This window comes from Silene latifolia, chromosome 3 (assembly GCF_048544455.1).
Source record: "Silene latifolia isolate original U9 population chromosome 3, ASM4854445v1, whole genome shotgun sequence".
NCBI lineage: Eukaryota > Viridiplantae > Streptophyta > Magnoliopsida > Caryophyllales > Caryophyllaceae > Silene > Silene latifolia.
This window is the reverse complement of record NC_133528.1, coordinates 75301054-75315690: the sequence shown is the minus strand read 5'-3', so window position 1 is coordinate 75315690 and position 14637 is coordinate 75301054. Positions and strand designations below refer to the sequence as shown.

General features: G+C 40.6%; 1 non-coding gene across 1 annotated transcript; it reads left to right on the top strand.

Annotated features, from left to right (window-relative positions):
- The first annotated feature begins 12015 nt into the window (after window positions 1-12015).
- LOC141650092 (small nucleolar RNA R71) lies at window positions 12016-12122 on the top strand. The gene has a single exon (XR_012546154.1). It is a non-coding gene; the product is annotated as a small nucleolar RNA R71 (small nucleolar RNA).
- Window positions 12123-14637: the final 2515 nt, after the last annotated feature.

Here is a 14637-nt window from a genome sequence, read left to right as displayed (position 1 = left end):
TCATCAGGAAAAGAATCATTAATAGGTAACGAATCCTCCCTTTCTGTCAGCTGCAGACGAGATAAGTGGTCAGCCACCACATTCTCTGCTCCTTTCTTATCTTTGATCTCCAAATCAAATTCCTGCAAAAGGAGTATCCACCTCAAAAGCCTCGGCTTCGCATCTTTATGAATAAAGAGAGTCTTCAACGCTGCATGGTCAGTATAAACAATAACCTTAGAACCTAACAAATAAGACCGAAATTTGTCTAAGGCAAAAACAACAGCTAGAAACTCTTTCTCAGTGGTAAATTAATTGACTTGAGCCTCATCCAGAGTTCGGCTCGCATAGTATATGGCATTCAAAGCTTTATTCTTTCGCTGTCCCAGAACTGCACCGATCGCATAATCGTTGGCATCACACATGATCTCAAATGGGAGGTCCCAATCAAAGCAATTTGAATGATTGGCGCAGAAACTAGGGCCTCCTTTAACCTGTTAAAAGCGACAAGGCACTCATCAGTAAATTCAAAGACAGCGTCCTTAAGGAGCAATTGTGTAAGTGGTTTAGCATTTTTTAAAAAATCCTTAATGAAACGCCGGTAAAAACCAGCGTGACCAAGGAAACTCCTCACTCCTTTATTATTCACGGGAGGAGGTAATTGCTCAATCACCTGCACCTTTGCCTTATCAACATGTATACCTTTATCAGAAATCAGATGCCCTAACACAACTCCCTCATTGACCATAAACTGACACTTTTCCCAGTTTAAAACAAGATTAACATCTATACAACGTTGCATGACTTTATCAAGGTTAGCTAAACAACGATCAAAGTCACTACCATAAACTGAGAAATCATCCATGAATACCTCCATAATATTTTCTATATAATCAGAAAAAATCCCCATCATGCACCTCTAGAAGGTAGCAGGGGCATTACACAATCCGAAAGGCATTCTACGATATGCAAAAACACCCTGTGGACAGGTAAAAGTGGTCTTACTCTGATCGTCCGGATGAATAGGGATCTGAAAGAACCCTGAATATCCGTCTAGAAATCAGAAAAATTTGTTAGAAGCAAGTCTTTCAGTCATTTGGTCAACAAAAGGGAAGGGGAAGTGGTCTTTCTTGGTGGCGGCATTCAACTGTCTATAATCAATGCACATCCGCCACCCTGTCACTACTCGAGTTGGTATTAATTCATTTTTCTCATTTTTAACCACGGTAGTCCCTCCTTTCTTCGGGACTACCTGAACTGGACTAACCCACTTGGAGTTGCCAACTGTATAAATAATACCTGCATCGAGTAGTTTCATCACCTCAGCCATAACAACTTCCTGCATCTTCGGGTTCAACTTGCGTTGACCACATGCCTCGTAAGGCTTGTGGCCTTCCTCCAGCTCTATCCTGTGCATACAAACATCAGGGCTGATGCCCTTAATGTCATCCAAAGAGTAACCCAAAGCCTTCCCGTTTTCTTAAGCACACACATCAAAGCGGCATACCGGTCATCATTAAGCTTAGAGCTAACAATAGCTGGGTACTGCTCCGTATCATCCAGAAAAACATACTTAAGATTAGGAGGAAGTGGCTTACGCTCTGTCACCTTTACCTCTACAGCATAGACAGAATCAGCTTCAATGGTGTAGCAAGTGTTGACCAAGTTTTCGTTGGCCAAGATTAAAAGCATCTCATCTTCTTCCTCATTGAGCTCGTAGCTCTCCATTGAGGCTACCAAAGCATCTGGCTCCTCAGCATTCTCCACTGTATTACCTGCACACTCACCTAAACGGGTTAGATCAGCTAAGGGATCCTTGGCTAAGGATTCCCTCCAATTACAAGTAACAACCCTGTCAACAATATCTATGGAATAACACGTATCCTCATCAGCAGGTTCAGTCGCCTTGTGAGCAAGATTGAACTCAATGGTGTCATCCCCTACCTCTAAGGTGATGGTTCCGCGTTTGACATCTATTACAGCCCCAGCTGTATGTAAAAACGGTCTGCCTAAAATAATAGGTATCTGACTGTCCTCTGCAATGTCCAAAACAACGAAATCGACAGGAATAAAAAACTTACCCACTCGAACGGGTACATCCTCTAGAACCCCTATAGGTCTCTGAGTCGATCTATTTGCCATTTGAACGGTAATATCGGTCACCTTAAGTCTACCAATGTTTAACATTTCGCAAACAGAATAGGGCATGACACTGACACTGGCCCCTAAGTCACAAAGGGCCTTTCCAATTACGTGGTTACTGTAGGGAAATATCCGTAAAATTCCCTTAAATTTTAGGACTATAACGTAAGTTTAACATGCGATTTATGGTCATAAACGAAAAACAATAGAGAAACGATAAAGAACAAGAATCAACCTCGGGTCCTTTGTAAATACGGCCTAAGAACAGAAATCAATGTAGATTTCCTCCTAATCGTTGCACCCAAGACCGTCTGAGACTATGCCCCTTGTGCTAGAAATGTACTCTCTAATTGCCTTGCAATATTGAGAGAGTTTTTGTGAGGTTTTCGATGTGAGATCTAGGTTACAGAGAAAATGCCTCCAAAACCTTATTTTTTTTGCAAATGAATATCAATTCGGTCAAAAGGAGAGAAAGCTCTCCTTTTGTTTGTTTCGGCCAAAACCGTGAGCCTCATGGGGAAGTGGGCTTTCACTTCCTCCTTATTTTAACTTGTGGTCCGACTCGAAAATGCTAAAATGTATATGACGGGATTTTATCATAAATCGTCATCGGTTATCGGTTATTAAAATATCGACTAGTAACATGGATTAGTTGACATATTAATACTTGTCCGACAAAGACAATATTGTATAATTAATTCAATATACATCAATTAAATATAATCGTTTATATTCAATTTACGAATTAACCGCTTAATTCGTTTTAGCTATTATTATTTAATCCGTATTTAATAATTATCTCAACATCGCATTTGACTAATTATTAGTCAATAACTCCGACTAACTGTTTAGTCATATTAGGCATCAACATGACGGTATTTTCATACCGTCACATCTCTCAAACGTATACTATAGGTGTGACTTTTGGGACCAGTTGATCACCGCCATCAGTATGACAATAACGTCAAGCTTATCTAGCAAGCCAACCGTTATTGATAAACGTGGACCAACTGATAATAATACAAAAGTATACCCTTTGATCCTTTTAGAGATTTATATGTCATTGCACTAACTGTAGAGGACACCAGCCCCAACAAGCTCCCACTTGTCTGTACAAGTGTACGTGCAATAACGTTATCCGCACTAACTGGAGGACACCGGCTCCAACAAACTCCCACTTGTCCGTACAAGTGTATGTGCGATAACCGATTCTCATATTCATTTAAAATTTCTCCCACTCAATGTAAAACAATTTGCAGATCCGTATCCGCAAAGGTTGTATTTTACAATCGATCTGTATCAAGAGTGGTTTCCCCGACTAGAGAGTAACTTAACTGATAAAACGAATTCGTATTCGAGCATGGCCATGCATTTCGATTCTGACTCCTCGAGTGGCCCTGAGAAATATCGAGTACCTGATAAAGGCTGAATATTTCCTTCAACTCGACTCCTGCCGATCTAAGCACAGCATGAAATGACCCAGAAAAAATCTACTTGGCCCCCTGTTACGGATGACCGTGAGAAAGAAACCAAAGTCACCCAAAATCTGCCTTAATCTCAAGAGACAGTCGATAGTCAAAAGAATCGACTCTTAGGATCACCATGGAGGTCCTATCCACGACCTGGCACTGAATGTTATAAAACATTTAGGACTCCACGTCGTTGTCACAATTGTGTCCTACGATATATCCGTATAACTCGCCTCTGTGATTGGTCAGTCAACCGTTTGACTTATGGCTCGTTGAACCCACCATCAACCAACGTCACAAAATAATTGCCGAGTTATCAGCTCACGTGGGCAATTAAGGACCAAAACATAATGTTTGTTCAGTTCACTTTGTGGTGTTCAAAATTGTCGTACAATTCCACATGAAAAACAAAATATATAAATATCAAAACGATGATGTCGTATAGAGTACACAAGAAAATGAATCTAATCCATAAAAGAGTACTACAACTCAGGAACACGTTTAATTCCCATGGAATTAACATGCCCTTCATGCTTATCTTGTCGTAATGGTTTAGTGAGAGGATCTGCTATATTATCATCTGTAGCAATCTTTTCTATCACTACCTCCTTTTGCTCCACGTAATCTCGGATTAGATGAGCTTTCCGTTGTACATGTCTAGACTTGTTGCTAGACTTAGGCTCCTTAGCTTGGAAGATGGCACCTCTATTGTCGCAATAGATGGTGATCGGGTCATTCGAACTAGGCACTACAGATAGTCCTTGTAAGAATTGACGCATCCATAACGCTTCCTTTGCAGCTTCAGACGCGGCATAGTACTCGGACTCAGTCGTAGAATCTGCTGTAACACTTTGTTTGGAACTCTTCCAACTGACTGCAGCGCCATTAAGAGTAAAAACGAATCCAGACTGAGATTTCGAGTCATCTCGATCCGTTTGGAAGCTAGCATCTGCGTAACCGGTTGCGCATAGCTTTTGTTCGCCTCCAAAAGTCAATGCCCAATCTTTAGTCCTCCGTAGGTACTTAAGAATGTTCTTGACAACCATCCAATGTGATTCACCTGGATGCTGTTGGAATCGACTTGTCATACTCAATGCATATGCCACGTCCGGACGTGTGCATATCATGGCATACATGATTGATCCTATAGCCGAAGCATAAGGAATCCGTGTCATGCGCTCTTTCTCTTCCGGTGTCTCTGGTGCATGAGACTTGCTCAAATGCACCCCTGGAGCCATAGGAAGAAACCCCTTTTTGGAGTTAGTCATGCTGAATCTCTCTAGTATCTTGTCTATATAAGACTCCTGACTGAGAGATAACATCCGATGTGATCTATCTCGATAGATACGGATGCCCAAAATTCTTTGTGCCTCACCCAGATCTTTCATCTGGAAATGGTTCTTCAACCATACTTTTACCGAAGTTAAGAGAGGTATGTCATTCCCAATCAGGAGTATGTCATCAACATACAATATTAGGAAGACAATCTTGCTCCCACTCGACTTGATATATAGACATGGTTCCTCGACCGATCGAGTAAATCCATTCTCTTTTATCACCTGGTCGAATCGATGATTCCAACTCCGAGAAGCTTGCTTAAGTCTATAAATGGAACGCTTAAGCTTGCACACTTTCTTAGGATGTTCAGGATCGATGAAACCTTCGGGTTGTACCATGTACAACTCTTCCTCCAAATAACCGTTTAAGAAGGCGGTTTTCACATCCATTTGCCAAATTTCATAGTCATGAAAAGCGGCAATCGCTAAGATAATCCGAATGGAACGTAGCATGACTACGGGTGCGAAAATTTCATCGTAGTGCAAACCTGGCACTTGGGTGAAACCTTTAGCAACTAGTCGTGCCTTATAGATATCTTGTTGACCTTCCACAGAATGCTTTATCTTGTAAAGCCATTTGCATTGAAGGGGACGAACCTCAGCAGGCAAGTCAACAAGATCCCATACGTTGTTCTCATACATGGAGTCCATCTCGGATTGCATGGCCTCAAGCCATAGATTTGAGTCGGAACTGGTCATGGCACCTTTATAGGTTGCGGGTTCACTACTCGTTAAGAGTAGAATGTCATCTATGTCATGTTCCTCGACCATACCAATGTATCTGTCCGGAGGAATAGAGACTCTTCCCGACCTCCTAGGTTCCTCAGGAATATTCACCGCAGCCGGGATTGAAGGAACTGGTTCCTCCAATGGTTGCTCGGCATTTGGTTCTGGAATCTCCGACAGTTCGAAGGTTCTATTACTCTTCGCATTCTCGAGAAATTCCTTCTCTAAGAATGTCGCACTAGCCGCAACAAATACACGTTGTTCGGTTGGCGAATAAAAGTAATGACCAAGTGTTCCTTTAGGATAACCTATAAAGTATGTCTTGACCGATCGCGGGCCGAGCTTATCCTCGTGTCTCCACTTGACATAAGCCTCGCAGCCCCAAACCCGTATAAAGGACAAGTTAGGGACCGTTCCCTTCCATAGTTCATATGGAGTCTTGTCAACAGCTTTAGACGGACTTAAGTTAAGTATTAGAGCAGCTGACAGAAGAGCATAACCCCACAATGAATCAGGCAACACGGTGTGACTCATCATGAATCGAACCATATCAAGTAGTGTTCGATTTCTCCGTTCGGACACACCATTCAATTGGGGTGTTCCAGGTGGAGTTAACTGTAGGGCAATCCCACAGTCCTTAAGGTGTTGATCAAACTCGTGAGAAAGATACTCGCCACCACGGTCTGATCGTAGTATTTTAATCTTTCTACCCAGTTGGTTCTGTACCCGATTCTGGTATTCTATCCAAGGACTCACTTTTATGCTTCATCAAGTAGACATAGCCATATCTACTTAAGTCGTCCGTTTATGTGATAAAATACCTATAGCCTTCTCGTGCGGTGATTGACATAGGTCCACACACATCCGTATGTATGAGTCCTAATAGGTCAGCAGCGCGCATTCCAACACCTTTGAAGGAAATTCGAGTCATCTTACCAATGAGACATGATTCACACGTGCCAAATGATTGAAATTCAAAGGCCGAGATAGCTCCATTCTGTATGAGCTGTTTAACGCGTTTCTCATTAATGTGTCCCATACGACAGTGCCATAGATATGTTTGATCTTTGTCACCAACCTTTAACTTCTTATTCATTACGTGCAATATTTCGGTGGCCTGATCTAAAACATAAATGCTGTTCATGGAGACTACCTTGCCATAAATCATATCGTGTAATGAGAAAATGCAACTATTATTCTCTATTACAAATGAAAAACCAAGTTTGTCAAGTGCAGAAACTGAAATAATGTTTTTAGAAAGACTGGGTACATAATAGCAGTTATATAAAAATAACTCAAATCCGCTAGGAAGCTGGATCACATATGTTCCCCTCGAGACGGCATCCACTCGCGCTCCATTCCCGACACGCAGGTCCACCTCACCCTTTACGAGGGGTTCGATGTTTTGGAGCCCCTGCACATGATTACACAGATGAGAACCACAACCAGTATCTAGTACCCAAGTTCCGTAACTTGCGTGGTTAATCTCAATCATATGAATAAAAGTAGAAGAAGAAGAAGACATACCAACAGGTTTAACGCGACCTGCTTTTATGTCCTCATGGTAAACAGGACATGTACGCCTCCAATGCCCAGTCTTGTTGCAATGATGGCATTCCATGTTACCGGTCTTGCTCTTTGTCGCGCCTGATGAGGTGCTCGACTCACCAGGCCCACTCTTACCTGATCCCGACTTCTTAAACTTCGGTTTACCTACTGCTAGGTCCGCCGAACTTTGCCCTTACCCTTGCCCTTGTTTGACACAACGAGAACATCCTGTTTCAGGCTCCCACTAAACTTCATGTCCTTCTCGGTCTGTACGAGAAGGGAGTGTAGTGCATGAGGACTTTTCTTCAAATCATTCATATAGTAATTGGCTCTAAAGAGCGCAAAACCATCGTGGAGTGAATGAAGCATGCGGTCAATCACAATGTTCTCGCTGATTTTACAATCAAGGGCCTCCAGTTTCTCGACATTCTCAATCATGCTGAGAATGTGTGGGCTAACCGGTTGGCCTTTCTGGAGTTTCGCCTCAAAGAAGCGACAGGTGTGCTCATAGGTCACGATTCTCGGTGCTTTCGAGAATTCCTTAGTGAGCGTGGTGAAAATCTTGTTTGCACCTTGGGCTATGAAGCGTTTCTGCAAATTGGGTTCCATTGCAAAAATGAGTACGTTCTTTATCGCACCCGCTTCCATGGCGAAATCGTTATACTTGTCGATCTCGTTAATTCCAGCCGTGGGGCCTGGGTTTGGCGGGATGGGCTCAATCAGATATTTGAGCTTCCCGTCAGCAATGGCAGCATTCCGTAATGCCGCCTCCCAGTCCGCGAAGTTTGATCCATCATTCTTCAGTCGAGTAGACTGATTCATCTGATCCATGAAGATCCGAAGCCAGGACTCACGGTCCAATGTGACACTTGGCATTGGGTCGTCAGAACGGCCAGCCATTATGTTATAAGCAGTTTAAATTATCGTGATCTACACTGAAAAAGAAAAGAAAAACAAAACGAAATAAGCAACTCATCGAGGTGATTTAAGTCTATTTAAAATTCATTTTAACGTGTAGACTCAATGCACTTGCATAATTGATCTCCCTCAAGAATAATACAAGTGATCCCAAGACTCAATTTCCGTAAATTGATAAGCCAACTGTTTAGCTAGTTCTACCGTTAGAACTCTTGGTCGATAGATTTCCGTAAATCCTATCTATAGTCCACCATAATCATAGGATCGTACGAGTGACCATAGTGTTGAGATAAAATAGGTCAATCAGTTCCAACTTACCCGACGTAGAAGGGGTCATATTATGCCTACCGACGAAGAAGGGATTCATTGGAGTTTGACCTATAAAGACTATTCTCAATTTTTGTTTATACGAGGAAGATCCCATCAACTTAGTTTTAATTCATTTTAAGTGAACGAAAAACTAGCATTGCGTGAATGAATTAATTTAGGTGATGGCTTATAAAAACGTGTGATATCTGTATATCATAGAAAACTAACGCGTGACCTCTATATGAGTCAGTTTTCATGCAATTATTAGGTGGTTTGGTTTTAGGCGGAATATGATGCAATCTATCGTTACGATAAAATAAATAAAAGAATGCAAAACGTAAATAAAAGTCCTAGTGTGGCCTATCCTAGTAAAAAGAACATAATACAACTTTGGAATCCACCGTTGGACCCGAGAAGCTTGTCTTGATGTTCCATCTTTGTCCATGTAGCGGGAGTGAGCATCCGATCTCCATCTTTGGTCTTCTCAAAATTACAATTTAAAATTTATAAAATATAAACCTATTTACATTCTAAATAAAAACTGTAATTACAAAGAAAAAATAAAACGGAGATGCGAGATCTCAAAATACAACCAAGACCGTGTTCCATCATTACGGTAACACGTTCTACTAAGGCCACACTAAGTTACAACCGTTTGTAAAATTAAATACGTAATAAAAAAATTCAAGGCATTCAAGTATAACGATAAATAAAAATGCATCAACTAAAATAAAATTTATTCGTGACATAATTCCGTAATTATGTTAAATTTATCCAAACAACCTTTTAACAATTAAAATTATGTGACAAAACCGCTTCTATCAACTTAGTTTTAATTCATGATAATCCGTTACTTTAAATTGCTTTAAAATAACTAAATGGTACGTGAGTGAACCGTTTCACTATCAAGCGAATGCATAAAATCCGTATTATGCACAAATCATGGCCGAAAAAAAAATAAAAACACGAAAATTTTTTTTTTTTCTTTCCACGGCTGAACCGTGACAAACACATCAAAATTTTTTTTATTTTATTTTCAGCAGCATTGCCGAGAGCTTCAACAGTCCCAAACAAAAAACGATTTGACAAAACCAATTGCAAATTAAACCTAATCCGTATAGAAATGAATCTACAATTGATAAAACATTAACATATTGCAATGAAAATCGATTACAAAAACAATATGCAAGAACATATCGTAAACAAAAACATCGTCTGATCAGACAAAAACCGTGTGGCACGGTATTGAAGGCTGATGTCACGGTTTCAAAAAAAACAAAACAGCCGAGACCTAAAAAAATTTCTGCCGCACGTTTTTTTATGCAAAAAATTTATCGATTCAATTCGTTTAATGAAAATCACAATGAAAAATTTACGTGGCCTCGCTCTGATACCACTTGTAGGGAAATATCCGTAAAATTCCCTTAAATTTTAGGACTATAACGTAAGTTTAACATGCGATTTATGGTCATAAACGAAAAACAATAGAGAAACGATAAAGAACAAGAATCAACCTCGGGTCCTTTGTAAATACGGCCTAAGAACAGAAATCAATGTAGATTTCCTCCTAATCGTTGCACCCAAGACCGTCTGAGACTATGCCCCTTGTGCTAGAAATGTACTCTCTAATTGCCTTGCAATATTGAGAGAGTTTTTGTGAGGTTTTCGATGTGAGATCTAGGTTACAGAGAAAATGCGTCCAAAACCTAATTTTTTTTTTGCAAATGAATATCAATTCGGTCAAAAGGAGAGAAAGCTCTCCTTTTGTTTGTTTCGGCCAAAACCGTGAGCCTCATGGGGAAGTGGGCTTTCACTTCCTCCTTATTTTAACTCGTGGTCCGACTCGAAAATGCTAAAATGTATATGACGGGATTTTATCATAAATCGTCATCGGTTATCGGTTATTAAAATATCGACTAGTAACATGGATTAGTCGACATATTAATACTTGTCCGACAAAGACAATATTGTATAATTAATTCAATATACATCAATTAAATATAATCGTTTATATTCAATTTACGAATTAACCGCTTAATTCGTTTTAGCTATTATTATTTAATCCGTATTAAATAATTATCTCAACATCGCATTTGACTAATTATTAGTCAATAACTCCGACTAACTGTTTAGTCATATTAGGCATCAACATGACTGTATTTTCATACCGTCACATCTCTCAAACGTATCCTATAGGTGTGACTTTTAGGGACCAGTTGATCACCGCCATCAGTATGACAATAACGTCAAACTTATCTAGCAAGCCAACCGTTATTGATAAACGTGGACCAACTGATAATAACACAAAAGTATACCCTTTGATCCTTTTAGAGATTTATATGTCATTGCACTAACTGTAGAGGACACCAGCCCCAACAGTTACCTATTGTGCAAGGAATTGAAAAACTACCCGGGTCCTTTAATTTAGGTGGCACATTAATTTGTGAAAGAGCATTACATTCCTCCACAAAAGCAACATTACCATCATCACGAAAATTTCTCTTACGATTTAAAATATCTTTCATAAATTTAGCGTAAGAGGGTACCTGGGTAATTAAATCAGTGAAAGGAACCGTTACCTCGAGATTCTGGACCATCTCCAGAAACTTACTAAACTTACGCTCCAGCTTAGTAGCCTTCAAACGCTCCGGATACGGGACTGCAACACTGGCCGTAGGATCAGTAACCTTCGGCTTCCGTAGGTTTAAAACCCCCGTCAAATCATCAATGAGTGAAGAATCATGCAAACTAGTTGACGGATTTGCATCCTGTACTGGGAGGTCAGTCGATCGACTGATATTAGTGGTCGATCGACCAACTTGGCTGGGCGTGAACAGTTCCTGTTCAGAATTGATCTCGTCAGGTGAGTCAGTCGATCGACTGAGAATGTTGGTCGATCGACGATCTGTCTTGGTGTGAATAGTTTCTGATCAGAAACTATTTTATCTGACGCTTCAGTCGATCGACTGACAATGTTGGTCGATCGACCAGAAGTACTGGCAATTGAGCTCGTTTTTGCACCAGAATTTAAACGAGCTTCTTCATCATTTCCCGAGTCTTCCTTTGGCTTGTCGGGACTTTCATAAGAGAGGCCACTCCTGAGATTAATGGCATTAATCGTTTCAATCGGCCCTTCACATTTGCTTGAAGAACTAGCGGCTTGCTTAGCCTCTATATTCTCCAATTGCTTCACAAAATTCCTTGAAGACTCAATCCCGGCTGCTTCCATATTCGCCACTTGAACCAAAAGGAGTTGGACCATTTCTCTCAACTTCTCGATCTCATCTGAGTTTTGAACAGGTATTTCAACTTTCTCCTTGGAAGCTTCAGAAATCTCGAGCTTCTCGAGACGGGCAGTAATAGAAGTTATAAGTGTCACAACGACATTCATTTCATCACTTTGCTTTCGTGACTTTCCACGAGAACTTCCAAACTCAGCTCTATAGACTGCCATCTCCTCAATAGTGTTCCAACCTTTACTTTGACCGGTATTATTTTGGAACCTGCCATTAGCAGCTGCATCCAGGATGACCTTGTAATCATCATATAAAGCATTATAAAATAGGTTGCAAAGATACCATTGCTGGAAACCATGGTGAGGGACAGCTCGGACCAAAATTTTGAAACGTCCCCATGCTTCACAAAAATCCTCATCAACTCCTTGTTGGAAACTTGTGATTTTGTTTCTCAAGGCGTCAGTCTTTGAAAGTGGGAAGTACTTCTTGTAGAAGGCTAATGCTAGAGATGTCCAGTCCGTGACTCCAGCTGCTACCCTATCAAGGTAGCGGTACCAATCTCGCGCCGAATCCTTCAAGGAGTATAAGAACATCAACCCCTTTACTTCATCCTGAGTCACCCCAGCTGGTATAGGTATGGAACAACAGTAGTCTGTGAAAATTTCCATATGCTTCAAGGGGTCCTCATCTGGTAGAACAGCAAACTGATTTTGCTCCACTAAATCGATATAAGAAGAACGAAACTCGAAGTTACCGGTAGTAGGGGTAGGTAACTGGTGCCCCTTTGGAAGATGGTGTTCCTTTGGCTGTAGATTATCATATATTGTAGCCATAATTGCCAAAATGAGAGTACTCAAGTCTTCCTCTCAAAAATCTGTCTTCTAACTGTGCAAAAGCAAAACTAGAAGCAAAGGTAAGCAACGGTCTCAAGGAACCAAAGTTCCTTGAGACAAGAAAAAAAATAAACTAAAATAAAGCAAACAGAATTACACCATCTCCTCGGCAACGGCGCCAAAATTTGATACCGTCGTTTTGTATCAAAATTAAATTTATAATTCCAAACTAAAACTATAGCTAGTGATAGTAAGGGTCGAACCACAGAGAGACAAGGTTGATTTTGTTTGCTATTTTTCAGTCTATAAAAGTAACAATTAATTGGGGGGGGGGGGGGGGGGGTTGAGATTGGTTGACTAAATTGACTAATTACTAAAATGAAATTTCTCAACAAGATAAAAAGAGGATCGGGAAATTCGGTTCACCATGGCAAGGGTCAGGACAATAAGGTAGCAGAACTCCTAAAATACGGTCTCAGGGGGTATAAGCAAGCCTTTCGATCTGTGCTCAAATTAACCTTGCGGTCTTAATTCCCCAGAATTTCTCAAAGCTTCCACTCAAGAGAAATTCAAATCTAACGATAATTCAAATTACTAATCTTTCAATCTAATAAAGGGATTTATCAAAAGACAACAAGACCAATACGGAAGAATTCATACCACAAAACAATCCTAACTTATGCCATGGCTCACCTAATTCCCAATCAAAGAAATTAGCTACGCATGACTAGAACTAAAACAATTGCTAAATTCATAACAAAGAACAAGATGGACATGATTGAATTTAAATAAAAGACAAAGGACAAGAGATGAATTTCTGAAATTAAATTGATAAAACAAGAATTGAAATAGCAAGAATTAAAACAACAAAGGATTTGCATAAAACTTACTAATTCGAATTAAAGAACAAAGTATCGAAATCGAGGTTTTCCGTCCGCAAAGCTAGATCTAAAAAACTGAGTTTTTCCCAAAAATGAAAGCATAACCTAATAATTGCTGCGTTCTACTGATAAAAAGATGCCAAAGGTTCATTACAAGTTGGGCTTTTAAAAGTCTAACACGAAGAAATAGTCTTCAGCTCGAAGACTGGTCGATCGACCGGTCAGCATGGTCGATCGACTGGTAAATGCAGAACAACAGCTTCTGCTTGATTTCAACGGTCGATCGACTGGTGGGAGTGGTCGATCGACTGGTAATGCCGAGCAGTGGCTCTTTTTGTTCCTTCAAATCAGCTCTTCACTCCTTTGCACGCATCCCAAGGTGGGTGAATCCGAGTCTCCTTCTTCTAGGCTTCCTTGAAGTTGCCCCCGGAGTACAAATTAGGCTTGATTTAGCTTACCTCCACTCATTCCTACAATAAATCATAGAAAATGCAAAGTAAACCATTTCGGGAGAAATAGTAGCCTTAAGCTAACAATTATGCATGGAAATACGTGCCAAAACCGCAGATAAAGTGTATAGGATATGCACGTATCAGCTACCGCGTGTGAGATTAGGTGTCTGATTTAAGGGCTTCTCAATACGTACCTTAACCTCTTACTCAGAAACTTTGGATAGTGGACGCCCTTATCCAGGGTGAACGAGAGTCATTCTAGAGATAGGATGTTAAAGAAGGACGACTCCTTATCTTCAGTACCTATATCAAACCCCGCTCTTTGCCTTGATTGACCAAGGTATAAAGTGGAGTCGAACGGGTTCCAAGCATCCCACAAATGCTTGGTGGCGACTCCGAACATCTCTTGCATCCTTTCGAGACCCTTGCCGAGACGAAACCGACCGATCTAAAATGATTCGATCGAAAGCACCTTTACGCCATCGAGCGTGGATTTCAGATTGCTGCCGCATTCTCAAATCGACTGGGCTTCACAGGTGGCCCATATCTACATTCGCAGCAAAGCTCGCGCCTCTAATTTGCGGTCTGATGCTGCTATTTCATTGTTTTTATGTAACTCGGATATTGTCGGACCCGGAAAGTAATCTTGGGATGCATGAGATAAGCTTAGAATTGACTAGAGGTCACTTGGAAGTGAAGTATAACTATAAAGTGGACCGAGTATAATCTATACTAGACTTAGTGGAGTTGTTATAATGTCCGCCTATAGAAGGGTCGTCTTAAAAATGTCATAACTTGAGATCTAGA